Source organism: Lepus europaeus, chromosome 8 (genome assembly GCF_033115175.1).
Source record: "Lepus europaeus isolate LE1 chromosome 8, mLepTim1.pri, whole genome shotgun sequence".
Classification (NCBI taxonomy): Eukaryota; Metazoa; Chordata; class Mammalia; order Lagomorpha; family Leporidae; genus Lepus; species Lepus europaeus.
The window spans coordinates 35,414,121-35,436,095 of record NC_084834.1 but is presented as its reverse complement, the minus strand read 5'-3'; the positions used below and the strand labels follow the sequence as shown (position 1 = coordinate 35,436,095).

Genomic DNA, 21,975 nt, shown 5'->3' with positions numbered 1-21,975 from the left:
TCAATATGAAAGAAGGTAAAGGAAGGAAACCTCACAGTGAAAGATCACAGGAAGCTCAATTTCTCTTTGACATAGAATTAAAATCTGAATCTCTGTTAAAGCAATGTGTTAAAGTAATCTATTATGTTCTCTTGATGTCTGTTAAATTCTAATTGTTCAAAAACAGCTGAATTTTTATTAAGAGCTATGGGTTATTATGGCTGGCGCCGTGGCTCAACAGGCTAATCCTCCGCCTAGCGGCGCCGGCACACTGGGTTCTAGTCCCGGTCGGGGCGCCGGACTCTGTCCTGGTTGCCACTCTTCCAGGCCAGCTCTTTGCTGTGGCCAGGGAGTGCAGTGGAGGATGGCCCAAGTGCTTGGGTCATGCACCCCAGGGGAGGCCAGGAGAAGCACCTGGCTCCTGCCTTCAGAACAGCGCAGTGCGCTGGTCACAGCGCGCCAGCCGCGGTGGCCATTGGAGGGTGAACCAATGGCAAAAGGAAGACCTTTCTCTCTGTCTCTCTCTCTCACTGTTCACTCTGCCTGTCAAAAAGTAAAAAAAAAAAAAAGCTACGGGTTATTTAAATATGAGCTTATTTTCAAAGATTTGAATAATCACCTTGTAACAATGATCAAATTTGGTCTATATTATGTCATGATTTTAAGGAATCTTATTTCAACCAGATATTTTGGATTTTGAGCCTTCTTGGCATTCTTGACAGGCATTCAAAAAATCAAAGTTTCAAACAATCTGGACTCTAAAATTTCCAGTAGATCTTGGACTTTGGTTTTTCCAGTTTGGGCCCAACTGAAAAAAATCGAAGGACCTATGTCTCTCATCATATAGAGACACCAACTAATCAGGCTATTTGGATTATATTAGAAGTACAGTCAAGATGTGACGTGGTACTAAATTTTAAGTTTCTATAATGGAAAATGCTATTAATACCAATGTTTGCGAATTAAAAAGTCTAATGATCTTGTGTTACTAGACATGATAGTTATCTTAATGAGAAAGCCCCAGAGGCCTAAAGGGTTAAATACTTGTAAAATCCTACAGGTGCTTTCAAAACTACTGTGAAGTAAGCAAGTGCCTGTTGTTGGTTGATGAGTTTATAATTTTAAACATGGCAACTTAAAGTCTTTTGTCATCCACAGTTATATATGATCTGCTGCTCATATAATTAAAGCGTTGTTGGTTCTGTGTTTAGCTGTCCTCCTCTAGGTTCCTATGGACTTTTTCCAGCCACTTTTATTGTATTCAGTACTTTGGGATGGCTCTGTAAACAGATGAAGCCAATAATGTATTAACAGTACCAACGAGAAAGTATGGTTAACTGAGGTTACTAAAAACAAAAAGCAATTCAAATCAATTGGCAATCTACAAAAAGAGTTAAAGATTTTAAAAGCTATTATTAAAATTGCCATATTGGTCTATTATGTTATGTTATATATGTGTACATGTTGTATGTCCACATGGGAAAATTTTCTTAAGAATTTTATTTTCATCAGCTTATAGATAAGATTGTCCATAAATTTAAGCTGCTAAAATTAAGCAAAGATACATTATAATTTGTGTGACCTGAATCTCTGTATCATATGTTTTACTTGTTGGTAGAAAGAAACTAAAAACATTTTATATAGTTGTGCTTAAGTTTACTGGTTAATCAAACTACACCATGTTAGATATTTAAGAGGTGTTTCCAAATACATGATTCTTAAAATTCATAGAAGGCATTGGACCTTCTGGTAAATGTTTTCTTAAGTTGTTATCTAATGGTTGAAACGGTTTGCTAAGTATTCATGTGATATTGCTATTGTCAGCAAGCGATCTAGGACTTGCTCCCTCATTTCTCTATTCTAAGCCCAACTTGTTCTTTCATTTCTCTATTCTCTTCAAGGTAGGAAACTAATTCTATTATGAAGGAATCTGTAGGACGCACAATTTAATCTTTAGACCTTATAAAAGAGATGGCTAACATTTTTTCTGTAATAGCATAGCCAAAATAAGAGCTTAAATTATAGTCTCATAGCTAGATTTACTTCGCCATCAGCAAAGTAAACAGTAAGTAGAAAAAACCTCCCTTTCAGACCAAAGTGAAAGAAAGTTTTAAAGTGAGAATATAATTTTCCTCATGGGCATTGTCTACCTTAGAAAAACTACTTCAGAACATGCCTGTGACTATAGACTTGTAGTTCAGGCCACCGAAGATTAGAGATGGGACTTGGGCACTCCCTTGACGTGCATCCTCTAGTCTGCTTTAACACAAACCAGGAGGAAAAGAGAGCTAGGCATCAGAAGCAATGGGTGGCAGGCCTATTAATGGCTGATCTGTACAGTGATCTGCCCTCAAGGAGACCCAACAGGCCAGTCCACTGCAGTGGCTTTCAATGTGGTAAGCCTGGGCTTCAGCAGAAGTCAACTTGTGAAGAGCCTAGCAGCTCTGCCAAGAGTTGGATCACTGGAAATGGACCTGCCCTGGAGTCGAAGGATGCCCAGGTCAGAGCCACAGATCTTATTGGCTCTAAGCTGAAAAGCCCTTCACTCAGCCCAACTTCCAAAGTGACCACTGCAGCTGAGGGGACGGCCAAGCAGGGTCAGCAACATTGCAGGCAGAACTGTAAATTTCTTGTTAGAGATGCCACCTGCCTTTACCTGGCCAGCTCTCCTCCCAGGCCAGCCAAGTAATGAAAGTCAACAGAGTGCCTTCCCCTAGGAGGTTCACACCTCCCTTAGGATGTACTCCATGTGAAGAGATAGATAGGTCTGGGCCTCTTAACTTACAAGGCCTAAAGCCCAACAGATTATTATCAAGCCCCTTCTATCAGGTTCTATTTGCCTCTCAATCAGAAAAATTACTTGTAGCTTAGCACCTTTCTTAGCTCCTCTAATAATGACTCTGTCCTTTGTTCTGGACCCTGTCTAGCGCACTTGGGACTCATTCCTTTGTAATCATAACCTCTACTCTACCACCAATGGCTCTACTCCCAACCTGTGTGTACTGATGGCCCTCTTCCCCACTTAATGCTGTATAATTGTTCAGACCTGGTAAATGCCACTCTTAGGATCATTGGTTACTATCCTCACTCTGTCTTTTATGACCTTGTCTAAATATGATCAGAGTCGGCAAACTTGGAAGGCTTCCATAGCCTTGGCAACTCATGACAACAGCCTAGGGTGGTTACTGGCACCATAAACTAGAGTGTCAATTTGTTGGGTCAACAACAGGAGTCACTGTGCACTTGCTCCTCATGTGGGATCTCTGTCCTTAATGTGCTGTTCATTGTGACTTAATGCTATAACTAGTACTCAAACAGTATGTTTCACCTCATGTTTCTATGTGGGTGCAAACCGTTGAAATCTTTATACTAAATTGATCTTCTGTATATAAAGAGAATTGAAAATGTATCTTGATGTGAATGGAAGGGGAGAGGGAGTGGGAGAGGGGAGGGTTGCGGGTGGGAGGGAAGTTATGGGAGGGTGAAGCCATTGTTGAATCCATAAGCTGTACATTGGAAATTTATATTCATTAAATAAAAGTTAAAAAAGATAAAGTTTTATTGTAAGTTGAAATAGAAAATGTGTTTATAATGTCTAGGCTTCTGAAAAAAAATCCATATACTCGTCTTTCTTGGCATTGGAAAAAGCAAAATGAGTTTTCATGAATATTTAAAATATTCAGGTAATTGTATCATGCTAGATTAAATTAAGTTTATCCAAGCCAGTGTTTCTTTGAAATTTTAAGTTACTGGCATTCATTAATTATGCCACTACTACAGTTTTTGTATGGCTTGTGCAAATACTCATTTACATACAAATGTTAATGTTTTGAAGACTTCTACCTATTTTAACATACATTATAGTGGTAGTTTTTTAAATATATTAGGCAGAATTTAATAGAAGTCACACAAATCTTGAAATGGCATGTGTATAGTACATACTATCAAGAATTTTTCATGTTAAGAATATCTCAAAACTCCACGAACTATTCCATATTAATTTCATAATTGGACAGATCCTACATTGAGTAAAAGCATTCATTTTATTCATTCTTTTTAAAGGTATGTACTTCACATTTGAAACATTTGATAAAGTTATGTTTCTTTTATCATACTGTTACTGCCCAACACCTGTCAATGTAAGTTAAATTGTTTTAAAATACAATAGTATGTTCATGTTTATGTTTTTTACTTCAAAAATTATAGCACTCAGATGGTATTTAAAGGGAAAGGATCCCTTGGGTGTAAACTGCAATGTATTCTAAGGAATATGCCTGTCACATTGTTGACTGTGCACTTTAAAAAGGTGTACTTATTGATCCTTCTTCCTCTATGTCTCATGGCATATTAGGTATGTATTTGACAGCCCTCTACAACCTTCCAAAGTTGTTTTATGATAGTTAATGGGAAGCAATTAACAAAAACTATCATACCATTGTATCGGTATCCATGAATTACTGAATCACAAGTTTGCAAACAATTTATCTACTATCAAGAGAACAAAGAAAATCTTAAAAATCTAGCTATTAATTGATTAACTGGTGATTTTACAATACGACTTGTGTGAAAAAGCTAAGGTATTTTATCAGATATCTTTCTGATAAGGGTCTATGAAAAAGTTTATTCCATTTTATTAAAGTGTTCGTAATTGGGGCTGGCATTGTGGTGCAGTGGGTTAAGTCACTGCCTGTGATGTCAGCATCCCATATGGGTGATGGTTTGAGTCCCAGCTACTCCATTTACAATACAGCTCCCTTTTAATATGCATGAGAAGGCAGCAGAAAAGATGGTCCAAGTCCTTGGGCCCCTGCACCCAAATGGGAGACCAAGTGCACTTCAGATGGGAGACCTGGAGGAATCTCCTGGTTTTGGTGTGGTTCCAACCCTGGCTGTTGCAGCCATTTCTTGAGTGAACCAATGGATGGAAGCTCGCTCACTCGCTCTCTCTCTCCACCCGCTTCTCTCTAACTCTGACTTTCAAATAAATAAACCTTTAAAAAAAGTATTCATAATTGCAACTTTATGTTTAAGGTTTACCTTGTCTTTTGATTCTTTAGCAAGTAGGTGACTATATGGACTAGGAACTGCACTAGTAACAAGCATGCTAATTATCTTGTATTAAAAAAGTTTTTTAAGTAATGAAAAAGCTAATAGTGGAGATAAAAGAGTAACAAAAAACACAAACTTCAGCTCAAATCAGGGAAAAAGAACAAAGCAGACAGACTAAATGTAAAACTAGCAAAATGTTTATACTCCAATAATATTAATAATTACATCAAATACTAACAGTCTACACAAACACAAATACAACACAGACATACAAATCAATTAATCTATTCTTATCAGTATGGATAAGATGCCAAAACCTAGCTATGTGCATCTTACCATATTTATTATAATGATATATAAATGTCATTTAATAACCATAGCAATCTTGAGCAAATAAAACAAAGCAGGAGGCATTACATTATCTGACTTTGAAATCTATTACAAACCAAAGCTACAGTATTAAAACAGCGCAATATTGGCCAAGAAACAGATATGTAGACCAATGAAATAGAACACAGACCTGAGGAGTGAACCCATGGATTCACAGCCAACTGATCTTTGACAAATGCATGCTAAGAACATGTATTGGGGAAAGGGTAGCCTTTTTAACATGTAGTACTTAGAAAAATGGATAATTGCATGCCAAAGAATAAAAGTAGATTCCTAACTACTACCATGTACAGAAACCAATTCAAAATAGATTAAAGATGCAAATGTAAGACCTGAAAGTTTGATGCTACTAGGAAAAAACATGAGAAAAACACTCCAGGAATTGGGAATGGGTACATTGTTTTTGGTTTTTTTTTTTTTTTTTTGGACCAGATCCCAAAAGCACAGGAAAAAGAGGCAAAAACAGACAAATGGGGTTTCATCAAACTAAAGGACTTCTACACAGGAAATGAAACAATCAACAACATTCAGACACAACCTACAGAATGAGAAACATATTTGCAATCCATATAGTTGACAAGTGGATAATATCCAGAATATATAAGCAACTCAAACAACTCAACAGCAAAACAAACAAGCAAACAAAAACTCCAAAACCAAATAATTCCATAAAAAAAGTGAGGGGAGATCAAAACAGACATTTCTCAAAGGAAAAGTGGCCCACAGTTTCATAAAGAAATGTTAAACATCATTACTCATCAGGAAATACAAATTAAAGCCACAATGAGATATCATCTCACTTCAGTTAGATTAGCTACAATAATAAAAAATGAGGGGCTGGATTTGTGGCATAGCAGGTTAAGCCTCTGTCTCTGCCAGCACCCCAGAGGGGCATAGGTTTGTGACCCAGCTGCTCCACATCAGATCCAGCTCCCTGGATGTGACTGGGAAAGCAGTGGGAAATGGCCCAAGTCCTAGGGCCCCTGCACCCACGTGAAAAACCCAGATGAAGAGCCTGCCTCCTCACCTCAGCCTGGTCCAGCCCTGGCTGTTGCAGATGTTTGGGAAGTGAACCAGTGGATGGAAGATATCTCTTTCTCTTTCTTCTCTCTCTCTCTCTCTCTCTCTCTCTTTATCCATAACTTAGCCTTTCAAATAAATAAAAATATTTTTTAAAAAAAGGACAAAAGATAAGAAGTGTTAGTGATGATATGGAGAAAAGGGAACCCTTGTACACTGTTGGTAGGAATATAAATTGGTATAGCCATTGGGGTAAACACAATGAAGGCTCCCAAAAGACCTAAAAATAGAATTACCATATCATCTAGCAAGGGCACGCCTATGTTTATTTCTAAGAGAAATGAAATCAGTCTGTCGAAGAGGCACCTGTACACCCATATTTAATGTATAATTATTCACAATAGCCAAGAAACTCAATCAAATTGACTATCCACTGATGAATGAATATATACTATCAAGAACTACTAAGTCACAAAATGATGAAATGCTATCATTAACAACACCTTGGACAGAGCAAGAGGCTGTTATAAGTGAAATAAGCCAAGTACAAAAAGACAAGTATAGCATTTTACTCATATGTAAAATATAAGAAATGTTGATCTCATAGAAGTTCAAAGTTTAATGGTATTCAACAGAGACTGGGGAGAGCAACAGGTAGAAGGGGAGTTGAGGAAAATTTGACTAATGGACACTAGGAACAACCAGATAAGGGTAAGGAGTTCTGGGGTCCTATGGCTTTCTCTATATAATGTTAATGTAGAGCATTTCTTACAAAAAACCTAGAAGACAGGGTTTTGAATGTTTTCATTTCATAAAGAAATGTTAAACATTTTAGAAAATAGATATATTTACTTGCATATAGATGTTGAACCATCTCTGGTGCCCTATAACTATGTAAATGTTATGTGCCTGTCACTTTTTAAAATTTGAACAATATAATGACATAGTTACAAGCAAAGGGATGAGAAAATACATGAATTCAAACATTAATCTAAAGAAAGCTCAAGTGGCGGCCGGCACCCTGGCTCAATAGGCTAATCCTCCGCCTGCGGCGCCAGCACACTGGGTTCTAGTCCCGGTCGGGGCACCGGATTCTGTCCCTGTTGCCCCTCTTCCAGTTCAGCTCTCTGCTGTGGCCCGGGAGTGCAGTGGAGGATGGCCCAAGTGCTTGGGCCCTGCACCCCACAGGAGACCAGGATAAGCACCTGGCTCCTGATCAGCGCAGTGTGCCAGCTGCAGCAGCCATTGGAGGGTGAACCAACGGCAAAAGAAGACCTTTCTCTCTGTCTCTCTCTCTCACTGTCCACTCTGTCAAAAAAAAAAAAAAAAACAACAACAACAAAAAAAAAACTCAAGTGGCTATACTTACACTAGGCAAAATGAATTTCACATTAAGTAACAGAAGGGATATTCCTCAACAAAATCAAGGCCATTTACAATAAACTTTCAGCCAGCATCATATCGAATGAGGAAAGTTGGCAGTATTTCCACCAAGATCAAGAAACTGAGAAGGATGTTGACTTTCAGCATTGCAATTCTATACAGTCCTGGAAGTTTTAGCCAGAGCCATTAGGCAAGAAAAAGAAATCAAAGGGATATAAGTCAGAATGGAGGACATCAACTTATCCCTGTTTGTAGATGACCTGATTCTATATATAGGGGAACCAAAAAACTCCACCAAGAGACTATTGGAAGTCATAAGATTTTGGTAAAGTTGCAGGATATAAAATTGAAACAAATGGGCTGGTCTTGTAGCATAGTGGATTAAGCCACCATCTGTAGTGCCGGCATCCCATATGGATGGTAATTTGAGTTCTGGCTGCTCCACTTCTGATCCAGCTCTCTGCTATGGCCTGGGAAAGTAGTCCTTGGGCCCCTCCACCTGCGTGGGAGACGAGGAAGAAGCTCCTGGCTCCTGGCTTCAGACTGGCTAAGCTCCAGCTGTTGCAGCCATCTGGGAGTGAACCAGCAGATGGAAGACCTCTGCAAACAATTTATAGATTCAATGCAATCCCAATCAGAACACCAATGAAATTCTTATCAGATCTTGAAAAAATGATGCTAAAATTCATATGGAAACACAAGCAACTCCGAATAGCTAAACCAACCTTAAACAACAAAACAAAAGCCAGAGGTATCACGATACCAAATGTCAAGACAAACTACAGGGCAGTTATAATTAAACAGCCTGTGCTGGCACAAAAAATAGACATAATAGACATATAGACCATTGGGACAGAGTAGAAACCCCACAAATCAATCCCTTCAACTAAACTTTGACAAAGGAGCTAAAATCAATCCCTGGATCAAGGACAATCTCTTCAACAAATGGTGCTGGGAAAATAGATCTTTGCATGCAGAAGTACAAAACAAGTCCCCTACCTTATACCTTATATAAAAATCAACTCAAAATGGATCAAGGATCTAAATCTATGACCTGTTTCCATCAAATTACTAGAGGAGAAATTTTGGCAAACTCTGTAGACATTGGCATTGGCAGAACTTCTGGGAAAAGAACCCAGAAGCACAGGCAATCAAAACAAAAAGATAAAATGGGATTAAATCAAGTTAAGAGCTTCTGCACCATATAATAGACACTCAGAGGCAACCAACAGAATGGGAGAAATTATTTGCAAACCATGCCACTGATAAAGGATTAATATTCAGAATCCATAAGAGCTCAAGAAAATCAATAGTAACAACATAAATAATCCAGTAAAGAAATGGGCAAATGAATTGAACAGTCATTTTTCAAGAGAGGAAATTCAATGGCCAACAGACACATGAAAAAATGTTCAGGATCACTAGCCATCAGGGAAATGCAAATCAAAACCACAATGAGGTTTCATTTCACCCCAATTAGAATGGCTTTCATACAGAAATCAAAGAACAATAAATGTTGGTGAGGATGTGGGGGAAAAGGTACCATAATTCACTATTGGTGGGAACGTGAACAGGTGTATCCATTGTGGAAGACAATACAGAGATTCCTCAGAAAGCTGAAAATAGATCTACCATATGACCCAGTCATCCCACTCCTGGGAATTTACCCAAACAAAATGAAATCAGTAAATGAAATAGTTATCTTTACCTCCATGTTTACTGTAGCACAAGTCACAATAGCTAAGATATGGAATCAACTCAGACGTCCATCACCTGATGATTAAAGAAAATATGGCATATATACACTATGGAATATTACTTAATCATTAAAAAAATGAAATCCTGTCTTTCACAGCAAAATGGATACAACTGGAAACTATTATACTTAGTGAAATAAGCCTATCCCCAAAAGACAAATATCATATATTTTCCCTGATCTTTGGTAACTAATAGTGTACAAAAATGTAATATATATGAGTGAAAATGACATTTGAGAATTGATTATTGTTTATACCCCGTGTCTCTTACTATTTGTTGAATTCTTTACTAGTGGAGGTTTAATCTTATGACACAGTTGTGGCCAACTGGGGCGTTAACCAGTGGATGGAAGACCTCTCACTCTGCCTCTCCTTCTCTCTCTGTGTAACCGACTTTCAAATAAATATTTAAAAATAATTAATAAATAAACTGACCATATGTCATTGTAAAAATTAAAAGAATAAGAAAGGAAGGAAGTGGGAAGATGGGAGCAAGGGCAGGAGGAAGGGTTGGGTGGGAAATATTACTATGCTCCTAAATCTGTGAGAAATATATGAAATTTGTTCACTTTATATAAGTAAAAAGTTGTTAAAAATAAAGAATTTAAAAGTATATATTCTGACTATAATGGAATCTGACTTGATATTACAAATAAAAAGCTATCTGGTAAATCCCTATACATTCTGAAATTCAACAACCTATTTCCAAATAACCCATGAATCAAACAGAAGTCACAATTTAAAAATTGTATATATTTGAATCAAAATAAAGTTACTAAACTAAATATCAAGATATACTTGGAGGGAATATACAGTATTAAATGCTTATAATAAATGAAAGGGTCTCAAATCTAAGCTTTCATTATATATCTAGGAAAAGTACTAATTGAATTTAAAAAAGAAAAATAAATGAATTAAAAATTGTAATAATATAATGAATATTTAGTTTCCAGAATATATTAAAATCAATAATAAAGCATGAAACAACCCAATCAATATAAAAAGCTATTAAAAGCATAAACAGGTAATTCAGATATATTAAGTAAAATTACCAATAAAAATTAAGTGATTCTCAACTTCAGTAGTAATCAGGGAAATGGAAATTAAAATCAAATGAGATATAATCATACAACCATAATATGTAAAATTTTAGTCTTAAAACCTCAAATATTAGTGAAGATTTAGAGCAATATAAATATTTATATAGTGCTAGAGCTCCAAATAGAGAAAAATTAGTTTGGTAATATCTAGTAAAGTTGAAGAGCAATGCCACTTCTAAGTATATTTTCTAGAGGAAGACTTGCAAATGAATATAAGGTGATAATTTGAAGAATTTCCCTAACTAATCAAGTTCTAAAAGTATTGAAAATAGCTTAAATGTCCATTGATAAGAATGTAGAAAAATATATTAATTATTCATTTTATATAGCTGTTAAAATTAGTGAATTCTCATTCTATATAGCAGTAAAATTAATAAACATTCATTTTGTAAAGCAACATAGAAAAATTGTACAAAATATTGAAAAAATGGGCCGGCGCTGCAGCTCACTAGGCTAATCTTCCGCCTTGCGGCGCCGGCACACCGGGTTCTAGTCCCGGTCGGGGCGCTGGATTCTGTCCCGGTTGCCCTTCTTCCAGGCCAGCTCTCTGCTGTGGCCAGAGAGTGCAGTGGAGGATGGCCCAAGTCCTTGAGCCCTGCACCCCATGGGAGACCAGGAGAAGCACCTGGCTCCTGCCTTCGGATCAGCACGGTGTGCCGGCTGCAGCACGCCGGCCGCGGCGGCCATTGGAGGGTGAACCAACGGCAAAGGAAGACCTTTCTCTCTGTCTCTCACTATCCACTCTGCCTGTCAAAAAAAAAAAAAAAAAAAAAATGGAGAAGGAATGAGGAGGGGTAGGAAGGAAGCAAAGATAAAGGGATGAGAGTACATAAAGAAAATTTTGAAGCACATAAAACTGTACTCTTTATTTTCATTCATGGGCAAATATATATAATTTACAATTAAAGAGAGGTGCATGATAAAAACACTAAAATCGGAACAGCTGTGATGTTTGGAGGGCAAGATGGGCATAGGTGACCTAACCCTGGAGAACACAGTTGCCTTCAACTGTATGGGGAAAGTTTTATTAAACAGGGTGACAGATACAAAATATCTATTTTTCTTTTTCACTTGCATGTATTCAAAATACCTATTGTAAGTTTAAGTAACCAAAAAGAAGTAAAAAGTTGTATGTTGAGAGAAAATGGAAAGGAGTGGTATAAGAGCTTTAAGAGGAAAAATTTTTGAGCTCCAGGTGAACAGTTACATCTGCATCTTGCGGCACCTGGAGACCACTATTTGTAGGGGTCTCAGTGCCCATCAGCCTGGGAAATTGGGATGGAATAATTGACGTAGTGTCATAGTGGGATTTTGCCTGATAGAGCAGTGAAAATCTGAAGCCCAAGATGTAGTACTAATAAAGTGACCAAGGGGCTGCTAGGCTGGATTGGGAAGTTATTCAAGAGCCAAGATGTCATACTGTGAGGGGAGAGAAATATTCTAGTATAAGTGATGAGAATTTCAGGGTGCAGCCATGGGATAAGTGAGTGCTGGTAGTCATCAGAGCCAGTAAGACAAAGAAATTATGCATGTAAGGTGTTAGATGAGTCATTTCCATAGAAATTGAAATTGCTCAGAGGGTAATAGTTAGGGCCTGGGGGGCAGAGAAAGACTACATTCCAAAGAGAAAAGTCTGCATTTATGGAGAACACCATAAATTGGTGTGGAGGAGCATTATAACTACTCTGTAGTATTTTGTGAAAATATTTTTTCATATTCTTTGAAAAGCACAGAGAGGAGAAAGAGCGGGTATGTGTTTCAAAGATTTTTCAATCTGCTAGTTCACTCCCCAAATACCTACAGCAGCCAGGTCTGGGTCACCCCGTTACCATGAAACAACAACTCATTCTGAGTCTCCCATGTGGGTAGCAAAGACTCTGGTACTTGAGCCATCATCTGTCACCTTCCAGCATATGCATTAGCACAAGGCTGAAATCAGAAATGGAGCTGGAAATTGATCCCCACGCAACCTGGTATGAATTGGGGGCATCCCAAGTAACATTCCAACTCCTGTGCTAAACGCATTCCTCAAGATATCTGTAACCGTAAATGAGATCATAACAACTTAAGGGGTCTCCTGCAGTTCTAAGAAAGTGGTAACCCTACATGTGGGATGTGCAGTAGGTGGGCCATCTACATTAGGGTAGGCAATAAGGAATCAGTGCCATGTGAGAAAGCCAGCTTCTGTGAGATAAGACAGAGAAAACATTCTACAAAGTTAGAAGGTGGAAAACTGCTTTTCATAGGAAGAGAAAACCACACAGACATCAGGTAATATTTTAAAAGTGGGAAGACTGAGTCGTGGCTAACTAAGCCCATAGCAAAGGGGGAGGATAAATAACAAGAGATGCGGTCGCTTCAGTGTACCCAGCACAAAATGGTTTGTGGGTACAGTATCACAGACTATCCATGGGTTCTAAATGTACCCTTGGTTAAAGAGGTTTCCTGACCAGTGTAGGCTGAAGCCCAGGCAGGGAAGATTGGTGGCCTCATGATGCTACATGCCTGTCTCTATAGTTTTAGTTTCTAATGTTTTGATATGAAATGCTGAATGAATTATGTCCTACCAATCGCAAAGAAGAAACAGAATGTCTAGTTTTGTTATGCTGATGATGTAGTCCTTTAATAGCTAAGTCAATACACTTGCTCATATCACAACAATATCTTAGAAATTCATTCTGGTAAACCAGATATAATTCACAATGCCAAATTGTTTATCAAAACCTTCTAAGCACCTAAGTTTTACAAGATAATTTATTCAGGTGTTCTTTGGATGATCCAAATGCTATATAATCAATGAACAGGTAAAAGCAGGAATGTGATCCAAAGGGTGTTTTGCTTCTGCTTTCTCAGTTTTATCCAAAACTTTGAAGCAACCATTCTAGCTGCACACTAGCACTACAACTAGTTAGTAATGTTCTCAGCTTTACCACGAGGCAGCTGTATTGACATGAGACAGATAAGGAAGACCTATGGATTCTGAAAGATCATACAGTAACAATCTTAAAAGGTACAGCCTCTCAAAACATGGTCCCTGACCACTCACAGCAGCATCTGCCTTACATAAAAGGTGTACTGGAACTCAAACCTTAAGCCACATGCCAGATCTACTAAATTAGAAAAGGTCTTTTTAACAAAGATTTTTCCATGCACATTTAAGTTCAAGGAGTATCACAATAAAGCATAGAAGATCCCGCAGTTTTCAGGATCATAAATTGCAAGAGGTGACTAGAGAATTATGCGAGATAAAAAGCCAGTATGGGCTAAAGGCTCTTGTAACTTAATCAGACTTTCTTGAGTAATAACAGGAGCTATCATACATTTTGGCCTGGGTTTCAGCCTCTCAAGAAACTGCTTCATGTCCCAGAATCATTTCTGCCAACCTGTCCAGGATCTCCTAGACATCCTAGACATCTGCCTACCTCACATTCACCTTTAAATTGGCCATCTTGTGATTGACTTTTGTCATTATCCAGCCCTGATACAACCTTGCCTCTGTCATACCATTGTCCCTGACATACCTGACATACCTGCAGCCTGATGCTTGGCAGTTTATTCTGTCCTTAGCAAGGACTGACAAAGGTACCTCTGAGGCTAAACAGAGCCAGTTCACGGCATATAAAACTTTGGAATGTGCTATGGTACAGAAGGACAGTTAGATGTCAGGTAACAATAAATATCAGTGTCTTACTATTCATCTGTAATTTACTAAAAATCTTTGGACTGTGGGTTTTGGGGGCACACAGCAGTTCAGCACATAGCAATTCAAATTGTGACACATGGAAATAGGAAGAGAGAGCTAGACAATAGATAGAATCAATTCCATAAAATATCATTGACTAGGCTGTAACACATCCTTTTAATCCTTGGAAATACCAAACCAAAAGGGGCTCTACTAAGATCCACATACAACTTCCCCAAATTCTATTTCTACTACCGTTTTTGAAATTCATTTTAGCCAAGAGTAGTCACAGTTTCTAAGAATATTTATGTGCCTTTCTGTATTGTCACTATATGCATCTATCTTCATAACAAATTTATAAAGTAACTCCAGCTAGGCAGGTAAAAAACTGAAGATTAAAAATTGCTCCAGAATCTACTTATTAACTGGAGAAACCTGGATGTAACCTTGTCTCTTATTCCAGAACATCTTGTGTACTCTATTTGCCACTCACTTTTGAATTCTAACACAAAAACGTTTTTAAACTTGCATTATCCCATGAGAAAAAAATAGGGCAGAGGAACAGAAAGAGAAGAGGAAGGTTTGGAAGACATTTCTCTTATATTTCCTGCTATTCTTAAAAATAAACACCCCTGGAAAGTCAACAGCTTAACAATACAGCTTTTAATATCCAAATACTACCACCCATAAGCACAAAAGAGAAAGGACATGATACACAATTTTATGATCCTGTTTAAAAGGTCTGTCTGAGATAAACCACATCTCTGGTTATTTCATGGAATTGTGATGTGAATATGCTTTCGGTCAACAAGCCAGCATGAAAAACATCAAGAATAAAAACTCAAAATCTATGACGTTTGAAAATGCAGTCTAATGTTTGAATACATCCAAATCTCCAGACCCTGCAACCCAGCATTCTGAATACTTAACAAAGGGATTATACACATTTGCTTCTTTGAATCATAACTCTCTTTTGGAGATCAAAACCAAGTCAAGAAATAATCCCAAATCACACTGATTAAATAAATGATCGTGGAAGCCAGCAAAATCCTGACATTTAATAGGATAGCACATAAGACGGAGTCCTCAGCCCAGCAATGAAATATGCTTTCAGTTCATTGTAATTCAGTTTGTTTCTCATGTGTTTCAAAGCAGGGTAAGAACAATGTTGGTCTCCACTGTATAGGGAGTAAAAGGAAAGATGGAACAATGGCAAAGGAACTGATGAGAAGACACATGTCAGATCACTGTGGACCCGCACTCCAGCAAACAAGATTTGTTTTCTGATCATCCTTAACTGAGATGCCCATGGCAGAATTATCTAAGAATGAGAAAATCTGTTGTTATTTGGTTTAGTATATACTAGAAATGTGATGGCTGCAAAGCAGGCACCCAGAACCAAACTAAGATTGGGCTACAAACCAACATCTGGACTTTAGCTAAGATAAAGAGCTCTGTGGGCTTAACAGTTAAAAGGGCATAATCTGCATAAATGTCTCATAATTTGAATCATGGCAATTAAGGAACAAACATGGACTTCTGGCACATGGAAATCTGTGCACAGGAAGCCTGTAATTCCATAGAAGTAGAAGGCATTCTTCCTCACTAAAAAGGGGACAGTTTGTTCAGTTACCAAGTTTAAAAATCTCTAGGAATTAAAGAGATTATGTCACTGGGGTCCCATTATAGCCTGTGATGATATAACAAGATTTCTATGATGGCCTTGATTAACACTGTGATGTGGTACCAGTCCTTACACTTGGAGGAAGTGTGAATTTCATCATACTGATAAATTGAACTGTCAGCGATTCTTTGCAGTTACTTCAATGTCATGTCTGTAAGTATTGGCTCTGTCCTTCTGGGGTGAAAACTGGAAGATTATCAAGACATCATGTATCTTCAGTATTGTAAAGTCTGTCAAGCATACAAGGCAAGGTGCTACATTTTCCTATCACTGCTTAAAGTGTAACAGGTGTGTGATAAAGGTGGGCCATCACCATCCTTGGACCAAAAACTGTTGTGGCTACTTCCTACACTCACACACGCTCGCACACACACACACAGGTTTGCATCATTTACATGTATGTGAATGAAGTAGCCACAACAGATTTGTGTGTGTGTGTGTGTATAACTTTTAGCACCACCAGGTTGTATCCATGTTTTTGTGTTTAAGACATTTATTTGAATGGCAAAGTGACAGAAAGAGAGAAATAGAGAGCTATGCACGCCAAATGGCCACACCAATCAGGGCTGAGCCATATCAAAACCAGAAGCCAGAACTCCATCTGCTTTTCCACAAGTGCAGAAGGAACCCAACCACTTTGGGCCATCATTTTCTGCCTCCCAGATGCATTGGCAGGAAGCTGGATCAGAAGCGGAGGACTCAGACTCAATCAGAGGTCCTCCAATATGAGACTTGGGAGTTCCATAAGCTGCTCTGCCTGCTGTGCCACAACACCTGCTCCCCACATTTGTCTAGACTATCTACACTATGTACATGCAGAATTACAATCAGCTCTCCTTTTGGTGGAGCACAGTGAAAGCTGATATAAGTGCAGCCCAGAAAGTTCATCTTCCAGTTGTTCCGCTTGGATTAGCTGCATTTGTCACCACCTTGTTTGCCTTAGGATTAGCTTTAGGATCAACCATAACTATTGGGGAGGCTGTTTTCCATATAGATGAAAATGATTTTCAGAAACAAAACCTGTATTAAATCATGGATTGAGAAGAATGCTAAAGATCAAATTAAATATTACAAAGTAGAGGAAGTCTTGGTTTTTCTCTATGATAGGAGAAAGAGATGGAAGAACTTTAAATATGTATGTACAATGTCAGAGCCCTGAAGATGATAGATTGGAGGCATAATATGAGAGGCTGTTCCCAGGACATCTTAACAATAGAACAGTTGAAGCAAGCACCAAACAAGAGAGCCAGAGTGTTCACAATAAAGTAATAGAAGATTATGATGGTGCTTGCTGCCCTTTGAATAAAGGAATAAAAACCTACTCACAAGAACCCTGAACTGAAGAGCCTTGAACACAGCTACAAAAAGGGAGTTCATTTCATCCATAAGAAATTTATGACATTGATTGTATTGAGGTAGATGTATTGATGATTCCTTTGTAGTAGGTGTTTCAAGAATAAAAGGGTGAAGGGCCGGCATAGTGGTGTAATGGGTCAAGCCACCACCTGTGATGTCAACATCCCATACAGGTGCTGGTTCTAGTCCTGGCTGCTTAACTTTTGATCCAACTCCCTGCTAATGCGTCTGGGAAGGCAGCAGAAGATGGCCCAAGTCCCTGGGCTCCTGTACCCACATGGGAGCCGCAGAAGCTGCTCCTGGCTCGAGGCTTTGGCCTGTCCCCACCCTGGCTGGTGCAGTCATTTTGGGAGTGAACCAGCAGATGGAGGATTTTCTGTCCCTCCCTCTTCCTCTGTGACTCTGCTTTCAAATAAAATGAATGAATCTTTAAAATAAGTAAATAAATAAATATAAATATAAATAAAGAAAGGTGATCCCCTAGAAATTGTGTGGGAAAATGTCCCTGTGGTGCTGAAACATATGGAACTCCAGATGGCAAGGAGAAAAATAGATGACCACTGCTAAATTGAAATTATTCTGTAAGTCTGCTTCATTACTCTAAAATTGTACATATTACTAAAGATTTGTGCAGTGAGCTAACTCTGGCTAAGGTGTTCTTTTCCTCAAAGACAATCTTGCACCATGATTTATGTTTATTGCCATTTTGAAATGGAGAAGTCTTTCTGCAAATGCTTTGAATTTCTCTCCCTTGTCACCTCCTCTGCTTTTCCCTAGAAGCAAAACCATTTTATAGAAGGGAGTCAATTACACTTTACCCAGGGCTTTTAAAAAATTAATTAATTTTCAAGTAGGTGGGGGAGAGGGAGGGAGAGGGAGAGGAGTGAGACAGAAAGATTTTTGATTTGTTGGTTCACCCTCTAAATGCCCACAACAGCCAGGGCAGGGCCAGGTAGAAATCAGGAGCCCAGAACTCCATGCTGATCTGCCATATGGGAGGCAGATGTCCAAGTACTTAGGCCATCTTCTGCTGCCTTCCAAGGACCACTGTCATGGAGCTGGACTGGAACCAGGGTAGGCTGGACTCAAACCTGCATTCCAATGTGGGATGCCAGAATCACATGCAGCAACTTAACCCGCTGTGCCACAATGCCTGACAGTACACTAGGATGTAGTTCTCCATTTGCTATGAGTATCTTCATTGGATGCTTTTATTTCCTCCTCCATTGATATTTCTTATATGATATTCTAGACACTACAGCTTCAATTCAAGCTCAAATTTTACCTGTCTTTTAATAATGCAGATTCTATCGAATCAAATAAATATCAAAGGATATTCTGTATAAAAAAAAAAAGAGGGAGGCTCTGTCAATCTTTGTGACTAAGCACCTTGATTCCCAGAACCCAGATGGCATTAGATCTGAACCAGAATTGGAATTGCTCCTGACAGTGATCAGAAGTCCTGAGGGGGAGCACATGGACCAATAATAGGGCCCCAGTAACTCCGCCCAGCTCATGAGGGAGGCTACAAAGCTGAAAGCATCCAAGAATTACACAGCAGAGACAGGAAAACAAACTTGATATGACCACTGTCTATGACACTCTGTGGCAACTTTTCCTTTATAAATATTTCATGTGACACTTTGGACATTGAATCTCTAATAAACACATGTAAAACTCTGAGCCTCAATTAGACTTCAAAAAAAAAGTATCACACAGAAAAGTCTGAACTACTATAACACAACAGCTATATAGCAGCTTGTGAGATGTGTAGGGACTTCAATGTCTTTCTCTGTCATCTTATGAATAAATAAAGGACAAGAATTTATTGTTCACACTTAAGATGACCGGTTTTGGGGCCAGCATCACAAGGCCAGTATCCCATACGCAAGTGCTGATTGGATGCCCAGTTACTCTTCTTCCAATCCAGCTTTCTGGTAATGCACCTGAGAAAGCAGCAGATGACAGCCCAAGTATATGGGCCCTGGACACCCATATGGGAGACCCAGATTGAGTTCTTGGCTTCTGGCTTTAGCCTGGCCTAATCCTGGTTGTTGTAGCCATCTGGGGGATTGAATCAGAGGGTGGAAGGTCTTGAGTGAGCGCTCACACGCTCTCTCTCTCTCTCTCTCTCATCCTGTCTCTTCCTCTCTGTGATGTTCCGCCTTACACATAAATCAGTCTTTTAAAAAATGACAGGCTTCTTTTTCTGACACTTTTCTTCAAACAAACAATATTCCAAATCGGATGGTTCTTAGAATCCACCTCCCTTCCTTCTGTCTCAAAGAGCAGACTAGTGTAGAGAAGATAGTAATTTGGCTAGAGGGTGACTGCTTTTTTCAGATATATTAAAGAAACAGAATATGAAGAAATGTGCCCACAGCAGGGTCAGATGCTTCAAATTCTAACGAACAGAACCCCCCCCCCCCCACAGACCCGAGACCAGTTAATATCATCTGCTAGAGCAAAAATAAATCTGAAGCTTTGATTATGTCCTCAGGCTATTTCTAATACAGACATCATCAGAAGTTATTAATTTGCAGAGCTGATTGAATTGCTTATGATGATACATTCCAGGCTCAAATTAGTGTTGACTAAATTATCCACAGTTTCTGATGATGGATTACTCATTTTCTTTTGAAATTTTAAATTTCAAAGTAAGACAGATACCAAATTTAATTAAAATTTTATCTTCTGCTTTTTATGATGACAGGCAAGAAAAATGTATATATGTGATTATTATAATTTCACTTTAGCTCTCCAGAGATATTCATAAAAGCCTGAGGTTATCTACAGGAATATAATATGGCATGGCTAAGTTTTCTCATTCCTACTGCCTACTGCATACAGATAATACATCTTATTTTCACTACAAGAAATTCTTATTCCCTAATATGCACATACACATTCTCCATTAAAATATTTATTCGATAAAACTGCTCTACATTGAGAGACTTAGAGCAACTGATGTGTATTGTAAGAAAAAAAAAACAGTAAAATTGAATTGCCAAACTTTGAGCAAAATATCTACAAGAACTAAGATGAAAGGTAAAGTTTTAGGCTGTTGCTCCACCTGGAAATTCACCTAATATTTCTTTGGTACATCATACAGAGTTAGAGAAAATTCAAATTATGGACTGATCTAAAGAATCTATAACATGAGTTGATCTTCTGTGATTAGCTGGAGTGTTGAAGGCCTGCCACCAAAGGCAGCAGGAGATGGGAGCTCAAATTTTATGTGAAAGTTTGTCATTAGTTTGTGCCAGAATACTGAATTAAACAACACGTGCAGATTTCCTTCTTTCTTTCCTATCTCTTGATCTCGACTGAAACACCTTTGGTCCTAGATGTAAGGAGAAACGAGGAAAGGGACTATCATAACCATTAATTCATGTGCTCTGCATTTACTGAACACCAACTATATAGAGTGCACATTATGTCCTTGCATTATACACACAACTCTACACACCTTCCTATAAACTCCTGCCCCTGCACTTTTTACCATTAAAATTCCCTCTTTTTCCCCCTGGTAAACTATTCTGAGACCTTCTTTGCTAGTTTTGTGCACCTTGCGTAGCAAGTTAACAAACTTGCCTTTGTTTGACTATTTATTGTTTTGCTGGAATCATTTTGTTCTTTTCTGCTATGCACAGGTGGATCCTTTTTACGTGGCACTTATCATCACAGTAATTCAGCAACAGAGGGGTGTAGCGAAGTGATAAATCAACTAATTGTTGACACAGATTCCCTAAGCACCTCCACATAACTGGGACCTTAATAAATTTACTTAACCACATTGTCCCTTAGTTTCCCGGCATTGAGAAAATGGTAATACCTGTCAAATAAATAGCACAGAGATTTAATAAATTTACATATGCAAAGCTTTAAAGTGTTCCATTTCTTTTTAGCCACAATAGGCCAAGGCAACCAAAGAATATGTTCCCCATGACTAGGAACAAACATAAAATGCAATCTAAGGATTTTGAAAAGTAAAAGAACACAGAACAATGTTAGAAGTTAAAATTCAGAAAGTTAACCATATGAGGTGATATTTTTTCTTCCATATTTTCTCATTTTTAAAAATATGAGGACAGTTTCCATTTTTGACATGTGTCATAAAACAAACTGATAAATTGAAAAGAATTGAAATTGTATAAAGCATATTCTGAGACCACAATGCTCTTAAGCTAGAATTCAGCAATAAAAAGTTGGAAAATACAAATATGTAGAACAAAACAAAACGTCCATATCAAATTTGTGGGATGCAGCTAAATTAGTGCTTACAGAAAAATAGAGTGCTTATGTTAGAAATTTCAAGTAAATGATCTAAGCTTCCATTTTAGAAAACTAGAAAAAAATACATTAAACTGAAAGCAAGCAGAAGTAATTAAAAGAAATACTGAAATCGATCAAGTTGAAAATTAAAACAGAGAAATTAATGAAATCAAAAGCTAATTCTTAAAAGGCCAATAAAGTTGTTAAACCCTACACAGACTGACCAATAAATAAAAGACATAAATTACTAATATCAAGAATATAAGAGGGGACAGCACTACAAACCATTTATATTGATTT

The 21,975-nt window shown here is 38.1% G+C and overlaps 1 protein-coding gene and 1 pseudogene across 3 annotated transcripts in view; one reads left to right on the top strand and one right to left on the bottom strand.

The window, feature by feature from the left end:
- The window catches only part of INPP4B (inositol polyphosphate-4-phosphatase type II B), a 901,292-nt gene that overhangs the window by 450,832 nt on the left and 428,485 nt on the right, over nt 1–21,975 (bottom strand). The gene's annotated exons all lie outside the window — the stretch shown is intronic.
- Nucleotides 16,187–17,957, top strand: LOC133765512 (palmitoyltransferase ZDHHC6-like; annotated as a pseudogene).